This window comes from Wolffia australiana, chromosome 8, assembly GCF_029677425.1.
Source record: "Wolffia australiana isolate 7733 chromosome 8, ASM2967742v1".
NCBI lineage: Eukaryota > Viridiplantae > Streptophyta > Magnoliopsida > Alismatales > Araceae > Wolffia > Wolffia australiana.
The window spans coordinates 13222288-13237305 of NC_135842.1; positions in this window are offsets into that span (position 1 = coordinate 13222288).

The following is a 15018-nucleotide window of genomic DNA, read 5'->3' on the forward strand; positions in this document are numbered from 1 at the left end:
ATTCACACATAAATCCCTTATTATTTCTAGAAGATAATGACACATATTTTTTCCTCTATAAATTCAATGACAAATCAAAGATACTAGTGAGACATTATTACATCTTACTCAATAAGTGAAACCCAAGTAATATATTTTAAATATTATAATTTTTAATTAATAATAAACATTAATATTATTTATATTAAGATAATTGAAAATATATTAAGACTAGTCTGCTCTATATTCTCCTATAGCATTCTTAATAAGTTGAAAGAACATAAATGAGAATGGAAAAAAAGTACATTTATGTTTATCAAATCAAATTTTTTATACAAAGGACATCATTTTCTTGGAAACATATTTTTATGGAATCAGACGAATAATGTGTGAATGTGTTACTATTAGATTTTTTAAGCATCATTAGATATTAATACATCCATAAATTAGATAACTTATAGCGTTGTCGACTGGATGATGACCCAAATTGGACAAGAAGTTCTAAACTTCTGACTATAGACCTTGGAAAAACACATATGTGTTTCTTCCATTTGATTATTTCTAAATGCATGTATGTTATACAGACACTGAGTTTGTGAGTCCTGGTTATTCAATTACCTTTATCTTCTTTATTTTTTTCATTTTCTAATTTTATATTTTATAGTAAACCAAACAAATTATACCGTTATGTCTACCTTTTGTCTTTTTCAGGAAGCGACATATGGTGCATCTGGAGCTGTTGATCAAGGATGACTAGGGGAAACTCCGAGCCAGTGATTGCATTTAATGTGACAATGATACAACACCCTTAAAAAATGACATGATGACATTGATGAGGGCGAGGAGAGAATTATTTGGACTAAATCTACGACTAAGAATCGTCCAACTTCAGGGCTTGATATCTGAAGATCTATAACTCTTATTGAGCAAAAATTTTCAGGGTAGCTTCGTCTTTCTATCCTCTGTAAATTAAGTGCCCCCCCCCTTTGTAAAAAAAAATATTTAGCTCCCTCCTAGAGAGGCTGATTGAAGGACAGTGAAGTTTTGAAGGTCCATCTGGAGTGTTTTGGTGTCTGAGTGCTTGTTCGAGGCTAACAAAAAAGTGTTGGGTCTGATATGAATCAGGAAGATGGCTTGATCTTGATGAAACATAGGGATTTAAGTTTAGTCTATTGCCTTATATTGATCGATTTTCAACACATTCATTTATATAGATCATACTAATCATCACTATCCATCCCCATCTATCACCGTCCCTATCTATAGCATCTACCCTCCCCCTCATGTACTTACTATACCATCTCTATCATGTCACGTATTCCCCTCTCCAATTGTCTAAGAAAACCTAAACCACTATCTTCCTCCATTTTACTCATCATTGTACTCCTACTTAACCACCTTTATCATCGTGTCTCATAATGTCATCCCTATCACATCTCGCTTTCAAACCTTCTATCTTATATTTCAATATTAAACCCTAAAACATATACTTCTCATTATCATTACCCCTTAGTTCTCATCTCGTCTACTCATCACTTCATCACTACTTCCTTCATCTCGTCTTACACTATACGTATCCCTTCTCGCCCTCTTGTACTCACCATTACGAGAAATTTATCTCCTAAGATCCATTCATTGTACTCCAAAGACAACCCTTGCTCATCACTAACTATCCAAATTATTCGTGAGTAAAGGTTTAGAAATTTTATTGATTAAACTCAAATCTGCAACAATGTGAATTTACCCTAATTTTGAGTTTATCAACTCTCTCCTCCTCACCATATCTCCATTCTATCCCTTTTTATATGAACCAAGGAATGCTATTATATTTAAATATCCTTTAAAACATGAAATTGGGTCTGAATATATCATTTAATGCTTATGTTGTATACAGAATATTTATAATTTTCATTATGAGCATAGAGCAACAAATGGTCGAATCTATAGGGAGAAAAAAGATTGAATAATTGAATTATAAATTGAATTTTTACTTTTAGTTTGATTGTGTATATTTATTTTAGTGAAACTTGATTGAAAATAAGTATAAAATAGCTTTGATCCAAAACTTGATTCAACCTTATCGATTCAAGTTTTATAAAATAACTTTGGGAATTTTGATGGAGATTCATAATTGAAAGTATTAATTAATTTTAATTAAATATCTTCCCTTTCAATTTGTCAGCGTGCAAGTGATGTCTGATAGTGTTTGACATTATTGGAGTGGAGAGAATGAAAGTAATAGCACCATTGGCTGCGATGGAGATGATGACGGATTTAGAGATGGCATAACATAAAAAGGAGAAAATATTATATTAACCTCATTCTCACCTAGCCAACAGGCCGAAGGATGATTTTTCTTTATGTACCTTGATCTGAATGTCACTCCTCCAATCCTTTGCTGTTGGAATGCAAGAATGGACTCAAACAAGACTGTGAATGAGCAAATTGCTTTGCACATGGTAATTAGTAAAAAAAATCTAAGGGTGCCGTTTTTTAAAGGATGAGAAGGACTATTTATAAATGCAAGATGGTAATTGGAAAGAAGAGATAAAAACATTTAAATACCCTGAAATTTTAAGCCCAAAAATCCATTTGGGTTGTTCGATACAATCATTTGAAGTTTAAGCCACCAAATGTTCTCTCTCCTCCGATTTGTCTGGCAAATTGCAAGCAGGGCACGATATTTTTTAAAAAAACTTGAAAAGGTAAATAAAATCATTAAGAAATATTTAAATAAATTCAAGATTAAACTTTTTTGACTTATAAACTTATTTTTTAGGAATGTAAGGTCAGAAAAGTCCATAAAAGTATTAAAAACTGAATTTCTTTGTAAAAATATTATAAAAACCCACAGAAAATTTTAACTCAATATAAATATATCTTCTTTGATTTATAAAATATTGTATCTATGAAATTTATCGCATAAAGTTATGTTACCATAACATTAACTATAGAAAAGATGAACTTCATTCTACAAATGTAATAAATCATATGAAGTCTTGATAATGTGGATTTACAATCTTTTAAATGGTAATAAACACATAAAATATGCAAAATGACTATCAAACTAAGTATGTTATCTGTGATTATCATTAATTCAAGGTAATTCATGTCAGCAACATATAACTTATTCCTCAACCTGAGATGACAAGGACATTTTATGGATGGAATGCTATGTATTGACTAAGACATACCAGTTTTTAATCACACGATTTAAACAAGTCTTAGCTCAGATGTAGCAAAAAATATACGAAGGTTATTGAATGGTCGAGATGTAATTGTTTGCCTTTTGTATAGGAGGATATTGTCTTAAGGAAGAAGATTTAGTAAATCAATTGCTATGGTAGTGGAGATATTGGTGAAGACATTCTCAAGGGATCCCTGTTACAAATCATAACTAACTGGAATGACGGGGTTTTGACAGTTAACAATACCTTAAGTCATTTGAAAGTCTCATGCATATGAAGGATGAGTTACATTCATAGTTGACAATAACTGATGAGGTAAAGTTTCCATGAGATATTTCAATCACTATTGTGTATCTTCTAGAGCATGGAGATTTATAGCCTACAGGCTGAAAACTTGACCTATTACTTGGGTTAAATCATTATTCGATTTATTAGTATTATGTTGGTATATATATATAAATATATTTTCTAATAAAGGTTATGATACCACTAGAGTAATAGACTAAACAAATACATTGACCTAGAGGGTCACACACCAAATATCTACAGACTTTGGTGGGCAGAGTTAAATTGTATGGACTTATTTGAAATTTTCTAAATAAGTATAATATAGTGGTAGTCCTTTTAAGTTCCGAACAAGATCATCCTAGAATGTGTCGTTAAATATAATATGATTTTGCATTTATTCTGCTAATTTTGATGTTTAAATGATCAATCAAGCCCTCAAAAAACGTAACGAGGGCTTTATTTTGATATATTTTGCATTTTTATCCCTTTATCTCTCTAAAATAATTTATCTATTTCCCTCCCACTAACTCCCTCTCTCCCTTTCTCTGAATATACCTCTTTCCAGCTCACTTCCTCCCACTCTTAAATTTTATATATTTCCATCTCACACTATCCTACCTCTTTCTAATGTTATATCATACATACACCCTCAAAGCTTCTGACTAAATACTGTTTTTATCTAGCTTAAAAAAATCATCTATGGATCGATGGAGTTGGGAAAATACCAAGTATATTTTAATTTTTATTCTATTATTATAAAAAAATTAATTGTTATTATACTCAACAAGATAGTACCTGATCAAAAAACAAGGAATGTTACATCTATGAATGACACAAGCTTTCCCATGGTAAAGGAATATGTAAATTGTTTAACTTTACCAACAATTTTGATCATAGTCGTAAATCCAAGCTTGCCAAAAAAAGGGAGGTATTGTGCAATGAGATAGTGAAAAGGAAATGATAAAACAGAGAGCATCATGAAGTTGTGGAACTAATTAAAAGAGTTTTGTATCAAGAAATATATTTATATAAAGCCTTCTAGTGGTGTAAAATCTGTCACAGGTTATTTTGAAAATATGCCAAATTTATAGGCAGAACTCTAGAGCAAACAGAAGAGCATTTATTGGTCCTCATCACAAGTGCATATGTGTCTTTGTTGATTACTAACATCAAAAACTTATGAAAATTTTCAGCTTTTTTTCACAAAGTAATGTGTATGAATCAAGTGGGAAGAATCTATGAGGCATGTCAGATGAAATGTTTAAGGAACAAAATACCAAGTTAAAAGGGTTTCTAAACATTTCAGAAGAAATGTGATTCTCAAAGAAAACTTCATTGCATTGGATTAATGATGTATAGATTATCCATGAATGGCGTATCATTGCCAATTAATTGGATCTCATTAAGATGCATACTTGGTGGAGGTATTGTGCAATGAGATAATGGATTATAACCTCACTCTAAAGTTAAGTAATAAATTAATAAATTATTATTTCCTAATTCCTAACCCACTCATATGATTGTCCTCATTTTATAGGTTATTGCTGTAAAAACTTAACATGCTAGTAATAGCAGATTGATCATCAAAGCTATGATACGTTATTGAAGGGTAGTGACTCGAGGTTTAAGATGTGCAACTTGTGTTCTAAACTTAGGTGTACAACAAGGCTTTAAATATCTAGGCATTTGAGTATCTAGTAGTTTATTTGTTATATTAATTATTTGATAGTTATTTTCTACATACATGATGAGGGCTTGAAAACTCAATTATAGGGGTTAAAAAGTCAATTGATGAACATAATAATGTCACTGATGGCATTCGTACTTTAAGGAGACCTCTATCATCAGCTTTTAAAAATCATATATTTAGTCTGGGGCACAATCTATTTTTCATGATAGACTATCCCTTGGGAGTAAGTTACTGCACGTGTACATTTTTTGAGATTGTTAATCTTCCGGAATTTGGATATTATTTTATTAATACAACAATGTAGTTTTTTTTATGAGGTGAGAAAAAAAGTGATTTCAAAGGACAAAAGGCTTTGATCAGGCATCCCCCAAAGTTGCCATTGGCTGTGTGCGATATGAATGAAACTAGAAACAAAATGAATTGATAAAAGTATTAGTTGCCTTTTGTTGATTATTTCTCCAATTCTCCATTTCAGGACTTATTTTGAAAAGAGAAGGACCATGGTATTCATTCATAAATTCTGATATATCCATTGTGAATATTTTACTTTTGAAATCAAAATCTTCAAAAGACAAGGACCAGCCCATAAAAGACCACCATGGTATTCAAGAAATTCAGACACATCCATTATGAATAATTCACTTTTGAATTAAAAACACTCAAACACCCATTCCATGAAAATCTTCTTTGTTTCTTCTACGATGACTTTCATATTTCTCTATGGGAGTCCGGGCATGTGCAAATATATAAATATGCAAATAATATCCTCTTTTATTTTATTTTTTTATAAGAACAAAACACTATTTTCTGACCCTGACAAGTGCTGAGACACTAATCAAGTGACATGATATAGGAGAACCTGTCAAGAGTAGTCACATGACTTAACTCAAGGATGTGAGAGACATGTGTTAATGAGGAGTGATGATAACAATGATTTGAGATACATCATTTTAGTATACATAAATCTTTCTCTTGAATAATTAAGAGGAAGATTTATATAATGTTGAGGGCCTAAGTTGATCTTCACTATTAATCATTAGGTCCTTACGATCATCTTGCCCCTCTTCTCATCGAAGCTCAGAAGAAATAGTCTCTTAATATGGAATATTAAGCTCATTCCATTTTTGAATGGTCAAAACCTAGTCCAAATCAACATTGACTCTCAACAAAAGAAGAAAGATCATCGGTACTGTCTTTCATTTTGCCTTCATTTTCTGAATCATTTTTTCTATAAACCATCGACTTAAGAATAGGGAAGAAGAAGAGATAGAAACACACCAGGATATCAGAAAATATTCTATGAAAATGTGCAAAGATAATGTAAAATAATATTGATATTTATAGATCACACTGTCTACAGGTTGTTATTATTTGTTGGGATATTATTTGAATCCTTACTAACTTTAAATTTTGATTTCTATTTAATGTTTCATTTCAATAGACAAAACTAAATGTCAAGTCAATCCAAGACACCCTTATTTTGGCCTCTTCATTGACAATGGTCTAGGAGGGAAGCTGATGTAACACGATGAGAACTGGGATCGGACGGCTCGTGTTACAACACATGCAAGATGGTAAATGTGTAAGACGTGTGAATGGAAATGCAATTCATCGTGAAAATTCCAATGAGAAATAAACAGTGACTTGCTGAAGAGTGAGACAATTGATTAACGCTTCAAGAATGGGCAGTTACGACCAAACTCCCAGTGTCTCGTCATCAACCTCCACTGATAAGGGAACACGATGTGTCCAGAAGCGTTATCAACCTCCATTGATAAGGACCTTAGTGCTATTACAAAGAAAATCCTAATTCCTTAACAAGATGGCTAGCACTATTATTTTGTATCTCTTGGCAGAGGAGCAAATAGAGTGAGAGCACTGAAAGAACAAATGATACTGCAATTAAGAAAGGGGAAGAATGGCGAAACCTGAGGTCCGGGCTCAAATGTCCAAGGCAGGTCAAGATCGTGATGAAATCCACGTCCAATTGAAGAGAGCAAGACTCTGATGAAGTGAATCGTAAAGGCTCGAAGCGATTGGGGACAACAGCACAACGGTGGGGGGCGGGGTAGAATTGTTCCGCCCAGGACTGTAGTTGATGATGACAGACAGCTATGGTGCAAGAAGGCAACCTGGTAACCGGTTGGAGGGCGTGGGGGTCAAGTTACCAAGCGAATCAATAGGGCAGCAGTACGGAGTGGTCGATGATCAGCTCTTGTAGAAGATTGCTACGAGTGCAACGGTGAAATTGTCCGCACTGTAGGGCACTAGCAAACGTCACGACATGTCTGCCGTCACAGTTAGAGGATGACTCCAAGAATGGGAATCTTGGTATTACTAAGATTGTAGGAGAACCCAAAATTCCCCAGCATTGATGATGCAAGACAAAACGGTTGTAAGCAAAGAACTGAGGGGTTTCTTAAAGGCAAGAGGGCATCCAAGAAACCCTACCTTGGAGGAAACTCTAAGGATCATGACAACAAACTCGGGGATGGCGACAACAACTTTGTCGTTCGTCCGGAAGAGAGGGACTCGGCTCGGTGAGTCTAACGATGCGCAGTGTGCTGCTTCCCACAATTTACTCTATAAAACTATAAACATAACTTCCAAAGGAAGAGGCGGCAGCCCGAGAGAATGAGACTTTCAAATTTCCGATTGAACTCCAAGGGCTTCCTTGGGCATGCTTGGGTAGGGAGGATGCCCAATTGAGCCGAATGAGGGGAAACTATCTCGTGATGAGAGATTTTGGTGGCGACAACATCAATGTATCATCTTTGGATGCACCGCCACCATCAATCGAGATGCCCCGCATCCTGACTCGTCACCAACATCAACTGAAGAACCCTCGTGATAACGACCAAGTCAGCACACCAGCACCAGACGCATCGGCATCAGACGAGTCTCCACATACACACGACTTGTCCCGTGTCATGACACGTCATCAAAGCCAGATCCAGAACTGCCCCTTAACGTGACATGATAACACGTCGTCCACTTTATTTTATTTCTCGTATTTTCTCTTTCCTCCAAGGCCTATATGTAGGCCAAAGTTGTAAGAAACACATAGTGAATTTTATTTTGAATTGAAGTCTTCTTCTTCAAAAAGAAACTTTGCCCTAGTGGTCCCCTCCCGAGACGCCGCCGCTACCGCCTCTTGTAGTCGCTGCCACCACCGTCGAGGAAGGACCACTCCTGTTGCCCACCCGTTGACTGACCACCACCCTCGCCCTGCGCCCCAGTTACCTGCGCCGGCCCGCGCGTCTGGCTGCCTGCGCCCGCCATGTGCCCGCCGCATGCCCGGCCACCCGTGCCCGCCGCGCACCCGGCTGCCCACGCCCCTCGGCCGCCCGTGCCTTCTGCACCCCGTCCGCGTGTGCCTGTAGAGTCCTCGGTCGCCAGCGGGCGCCCGCCGTGCACTCGGACACCCTCGCAGCCACTGGTCGCTGCATATCGTTTAAGTGTCGGGGCGCTGCCCCGCACCCCATAAGGGGGCGACTCCCCCCTTGACCCCCCCCCAACTGACCGCGCAGTTGGATCCGCGACACCCTGTCGAAGCGCATGTCAATCATTCTGCGAGCGACGCGTCGAGAATTTTCTGCAGCCTCTTCACGCACTATCAAGTGCCGAGGTACTTCTACACTCTTTGGTACTGTGTTCTTCGTCCAGTATTCTTCGAGTGTTCATCCACTGTCATCGGATTAGATTTGGATTTTGAATCTTCAAGCGAATAGATTGAATAGGCCTTTGAATCTTCTAGCGATCGCTCGTTCGAAGTCATTGATTTTGATGCTTTGCATCACCACGGTGGTTGTAAGATAGTACTCCCACCCTCAATGAGGAAAGGGGCTGCACCATCAGTATTTTCACCGGATTTAATTTTCGAACTCGACCCTGTGATTTGTGGTCTGTTTTATCCCATCACCCCTAGTTGTTCTAGAATCAAGTTCCTGTCATCACCTAGCTTCGTCACATCTAGTCATCCTGCATCAGATTTTCCCCTTGAACCCACATCAAAGCAAATAACAAAAGCAACAATGGATGAGGCCCAAACACAAAGGCCCATCCAACAATTCAAAAAAAACCAAATTACATGGAAATAAAAACAAATGCTCACGACCTGTCGCTAGGCCGTGTTCTTGAAGCCGTGGTCACACCGTCGGCTCAAGCTGCACGGCGAGGTTGTTGGCGTCCCATGGCCTGACTGGTGTGATGGTCCCCCATCACAAGCTGATGGTTTTTCTAGAAGAACTTTCTAAGGAAGATGAGGATGTACCTTCCTACAGTCAAACTCACCCAATCAGATAGGATCCCATCATTTCTCTTTATACTCCTATGTTAAGAGAAATGTTCCATTGTAACTATTTGCAGGGCTCTAGTTACAAATTTTTAGAGACCACTACTTTAGACTCTTTTGATTATATAGTTCATTTTAATTTTGCAGTGCTCTTTCCAATACAGTCACATTCAAGTTTATATTTTGAATGTGGATTGACCCACCTCTAATGAACTTTTGAAACATTTTTTTTATTGTTGCACTCATAAAAGAAACTTTTTTACATAGCATCTTCATAAACTCAGTATTAGATTAAAATTAGGTTGTTGCGGATTTGATTTAATCAAATAAAATCTATGTAAACCTTTACTCATGAATAATTTCACTGGTTAGCGATGAGAAAGCGTCATTTCCATGGGGAATGGATCTTGGAAAAATAACTCTCTATTCACTGAATTCGAGAGGACGAGAAGTGATACATACGATATAAGAGGTAGTGATAGGGTTTAATGCTTAAATTATGGTTTAATATAAGATGGAAGGGTTTGAAGGTAAGCTGTGATAGAGATGGCAGGATGAGACGTGGTGATCAAGGTGTTGGAAGTAGGAGTTGAATGATGAGTGAGATGGAGGAAGATAGAGGTTTATGTTTTCTTAGATAAAGGGGATCACATGACTGGATCATCACAGAGTAAATGATACATGACATGTTAATGGTAGAAGATGATAGATGGTAATGGATGATGGTCTATCAAGATGGTGATGGTAGATGATAATATTCGATAATCATGATTCAATATTACCTAAATAAATAAGTGTGTCGAAGAATGATCAATGTAAAGCAAGAGATTAATCTTAGAATCCTTTGTTATGCCAGGAGCAAGGCATCTTCCTGATGTAGATAAGCCTACCCACTTCTCTATTGATCATCTCCAAGCACTCAAGACACTAAGAACACTCTTTTGATAGACCTTGAAATTTTCACTTTCTCTCTAAGAGGATGTAAGCTTAAAAATGGCTTTTTACAAATATCGGGGAGTCAATTTATTGATCCAAAAATATGGATGGAAAGTGGATAGAAAGACATATCTACCCTCAAAATTTCAGTTCCATCATTGATTAGGATCGCCAGATATCAAGCCCTGAAGTTGGATAATTCCTAGCCATTGATTTAATTTAAAGATTTCTCTGTCCTTGTCATCATCAGCGCCATCCTGACATTTTTTAGGAATTTGTCTGATCATGGCATTAAATGCAAGCATTGGCTTAGATTACCCTGTGTCAGCCTCGATCAACGGCTCTTATCGTGCCATGTGTTGCACCATGAAAACGACAAAAAAATGATTTAACAGTATAATATTAGTATATATATTGATAAAGCCCAACACGAAAAAAATGATTTGAGGTTGTGACAAGTCAATGAGTGCCACACCAGCAATTAAGATATTTTTATTATGAATTAATATATTTTTATTGGGCCACACACCCCTGCAATTAAGATATTTTTATTATGAATTAATATATTTTTATTGGGCCACACACCCCTGCAATTAAGACATTAACAAAGAGACCTACTAGCATTAAATATCATTATAGCATCATTGATCGTGAAGCCATAATAGTTTGCTTTTGATGATTGGTTGTCACTAATCATTAACTGTGATAACTGCTTGGTCACTATTTGATGAATCAAATCGCAAAACCTGGCACGGAAAAAATAGAAAAAACAAAAATTTCTTAAAATCCATATAAAAACTAAATATAAATCTATATGTGTTAACTTGGAATTTGCATATTTTTGAATATAATGTCAAAAAATTCAAGAAAAATCATATTGTGCCTCAAAAATTATTTTCCTTCAGAATGTGTTGTTAGAAAAATCCCTAAAAATACTTTAAAATTCACAAATTCATAACATCATTTTAAAAATAAATTAATCATTTTAGGCTTGATAACACTCATATATAAGAAATTTAATGTGAATATACATATATATAAATCGTATCATATTAACATATTAATATTGTGTGTTATCATCTCTCCTCCATCAGTTTTAATCTTGATATAGAATTAAAATAAAGTTTCTGGTTTCAATAGAGATAAAAAATAAATAGTAAAGTTCTTCATAATATGTGAGATCAAGAAAGATAAATCCTTTTAATCTTTAAACTATTCATATTAATTTTTTTCAAAATTTTCAAATTGGTGATTTGACATCCTGAAACAAATTTTGTGCATTCCATTTAAGTTGTCATTGTACATACCAATGTCTTATTTATTGTCATTGTATCATGAACAATGAAGTTTTCCAGATTTATTTACAATGTCTTAGTATTTTTATGAGTATTTAAGTTAGTGTTGTTGGATTCAGGTGGTTGTCATTAATTATATGAAAACAAATCACACGAAAAAATTAAATTTGATCAGCTAAAAATAATTGGGAAAATCGATGAAAGAATCGCCTTTGTGCATTCAAACCCATAATCAATTGATTCCTTGATTGAGTATCGTTGAACTGTTAAATATATGGCCTCTAGACACTTGATGATGCCGAACGTCGTCAAGACGTCGTCCGGTCGACACCGAGGGTAGCGGCTCGGTATCGAATCAGGGTCTCGATCGGACAACGACGATCAGCGTTGTCCGATAATGCTGATGGACAGGTATAAATGATGACGGAAATGTGTGAAAAGTCCTACTGTAGTACGTGCGAGTGCCGAAATGTGGATTTGCCGTCCCAGAGATTGACGGGATCACTTCTGGTGAGGTCAAACGGACCTCCCAAACCTCACCTGAGAGGGTCGAGGGCGAGTACGAAGCCGAACGGGAATATCCCGCTAATATGCTCACACACGTCGGGAGGACCCGACTCGTATCGGGCAGGTAAGACTCTCGTATAGATTGTCGTCGTCGTTTTCTCAACCTGACTCACTCTCACCTACGTCTAACCCGAGCGCGGAGGAGGCAAATCGAAAGTATATTGAAGTAGGTAAGAGACGTAGAGGGCAGCAGAGGGAGTACCTTTTTCTGTCGCAACCGGCGACTGCTAACTGGAGACCATATGAGAATAATAACGGAGATTAGCACTGGAGCGTCGGCTAGTGCAGGATCGGAGGTGAACTGGGGGAGAGATGACGGGCCGGAGATGAGGCGGAGGCGGGCGACGGGTGCGGAGAGGCACGCACACGCGCACAGCGGGCGGGCGCGGCGCGGGCACGCGCGTGCTTGGCGACGCCGGTTGCGGGCGCGGGTGCACGTCGGCGGGGCGGCCGGGCGTAGTAGTGCCCGTCCGTGTCGGATCGCCGGGCGCGAGGCCTGCGCAGGGCGCCGGGCAGGGACTGTCGACGCGGAGCACGGGCGCTGGTGCGGCACGCGGGCAAGAGCCTTGCAGTCGCGAGCAGGTGATTCGCGCGCTCGGGGGCAGGCAAACCAGGATGCGCGGGCGGGTCGGCGGCGGCGGTTGTGGTCAGAGCTGGAGCTGGTGGGCGGTAGCGTCGGCCGAGGAAGCGCAGTGGTGATGAAATGGCAGAAGGGGGCGTGTGTAGGGCGAGGTGAGGCGGCGGAAAACGGTGGTGGCGATGCGGGAAGGCAGCATGCGGCGGCGGGAAACGTCAACGGCGGCACGCGAGGTGGCGGGTGGCGGCGTCTGGCGGGGCGGCGGCAGCGTCAGCAACCTTACTTCTCTCTTCCTCCCTTCTCCTTCTTCCTTTTCTTCTTCTTCCTTCCTCTTCTTTTTTTCTTCTTCCTCCTTTCTTCTTCTTCCTCTCTTCACGAACGTGACTCTTTGACTTCCAACGTAATGCCTTTTCCAAAGAAATTCAAGAGTGTCAAAAGAGGGCGCCCACCCCTTCCTCTTATAGGGAATAGGTGGATGGGCCCCTTGAAACAAAACAAACAAACAAAATAAAAAGGGAAATTGCTAAAGGGCTAGGGCCCATTAGCGGGAGGGGAAGGTATCCTCATACAGGAACTTCCCCTAGCTACACGCGTGTACGAAGAAAACTAAGAAAGCGGGAAATGCGAGCAGGCACGGGTCGAAGATGGCGCGTCGTCACGTCGAATATTTGAACCCGGGGTTGCACGTCGTTGCTGTGGCTCGTCGTGTCGGCTGGACATGTGTCGGTGGCGGGCTTGATGATGACGCTGGTTCCTCGAGCGACGGTCCTGCGGTATCGGACGGTGCCGCGCCATCACTTGACCCAGTTATTGGCAAGTTAATTCTTCTATTCCTGTACTGCATAATGTCATAATTGATTTGAGAAAGATCTTCTCAACATTTCCAGATACTAGGAAGGGAGGGCACCCTATGGAGGAATTGGAGAAGAAGTATGGGCAAGCAAGGAAGTTCTCCAAGGGTCATTTTATTTATTTATTCGTACAAACAAATGTACATTAATTCATCCTCTAGATCCATGGACCAATATTGTTACTTACTACAATAGCTTTTCCTGACTAAAATAATTAATTAACTATCTCTAGTATGTATCATAATTAATCATGAATCAATTCGACCCAGTTAATAAGTCGAGCTACGGTCCATGGTATGCTAAGGCACACCATGTGCTCTACTAGCTGATAACTACAAATAATGTGCTCTTTCAGTTGTAATTTCATGTATTTAATGCCCTTATTTTCACTTAAATAAACATATATGCATGTTAATAAACATAATAGGGGTTTTTACATTTATTGAATGAAGCACTTTTTCCCCCATTTTTATGATATTTTCACAAAATTTACTGTTAAACGACAAAGAAAATAATTTTATAAGTCATAATATATAGTCGATGATTTATTTAAATATTTTTCATTTCATATATTTTTATAATGATACTCTGATATTTTTAAATTTATATAATTTTATGTTAATTTTCTATAAATTTAATTATTTCTAAGAGTAAAATTAAATAGTACTAAAAAATTAAAAAGGTATCAAAGTTTGATTTTTTTTCTTGGATTTCAACCAATGATTGGTGTCATTCAATCATTGGTATGTCATTCTGTGCTTGGTTTTATTGATAACTTTTACATAATAATAATTTCATTGAATAGAACAAAGCATGCATTTATTTAAAATAATTGATCTGGCATTTTCTAAGGAGCAAAAACACGTGGTATAATATGATTTGATGACAATAAAAAAGGTGTAGTAAATGTGGGATTCTCTAATTGATCGCGAGATTTAAAGTGATAAAGCATGCAAATTATTATATTTCTTTGACAAAATTGCGGCACGGCTCAGCGAATCATTGATGGGTACTTTCAGGTGTGAATTTCGATGAAATATTTTTGGGGAATCTGATTATTTGTCATGATGGTGATCTTTAATACAGAGAGAGAAAATTATTGAAGGAATGACATTCCAATCAAGGCTTCTGAGAGATAATATCACTCGCCCCATCCTGACAACAAGGTTAGTGTGGTATTCATTTTTTTAGACTCATGCTTTCTCTTTTCTCCAATCTTATGATCCCACAAACCACCAGTGAGTCTACCGCTCATTAGCATGTATCTGTCTCCATCTCTGTCATCGCTAGAGACAATGATCATGTACCACTTGTCCTCGCCATCTCTTGTCAGCATGTATTAGCACCATCTCT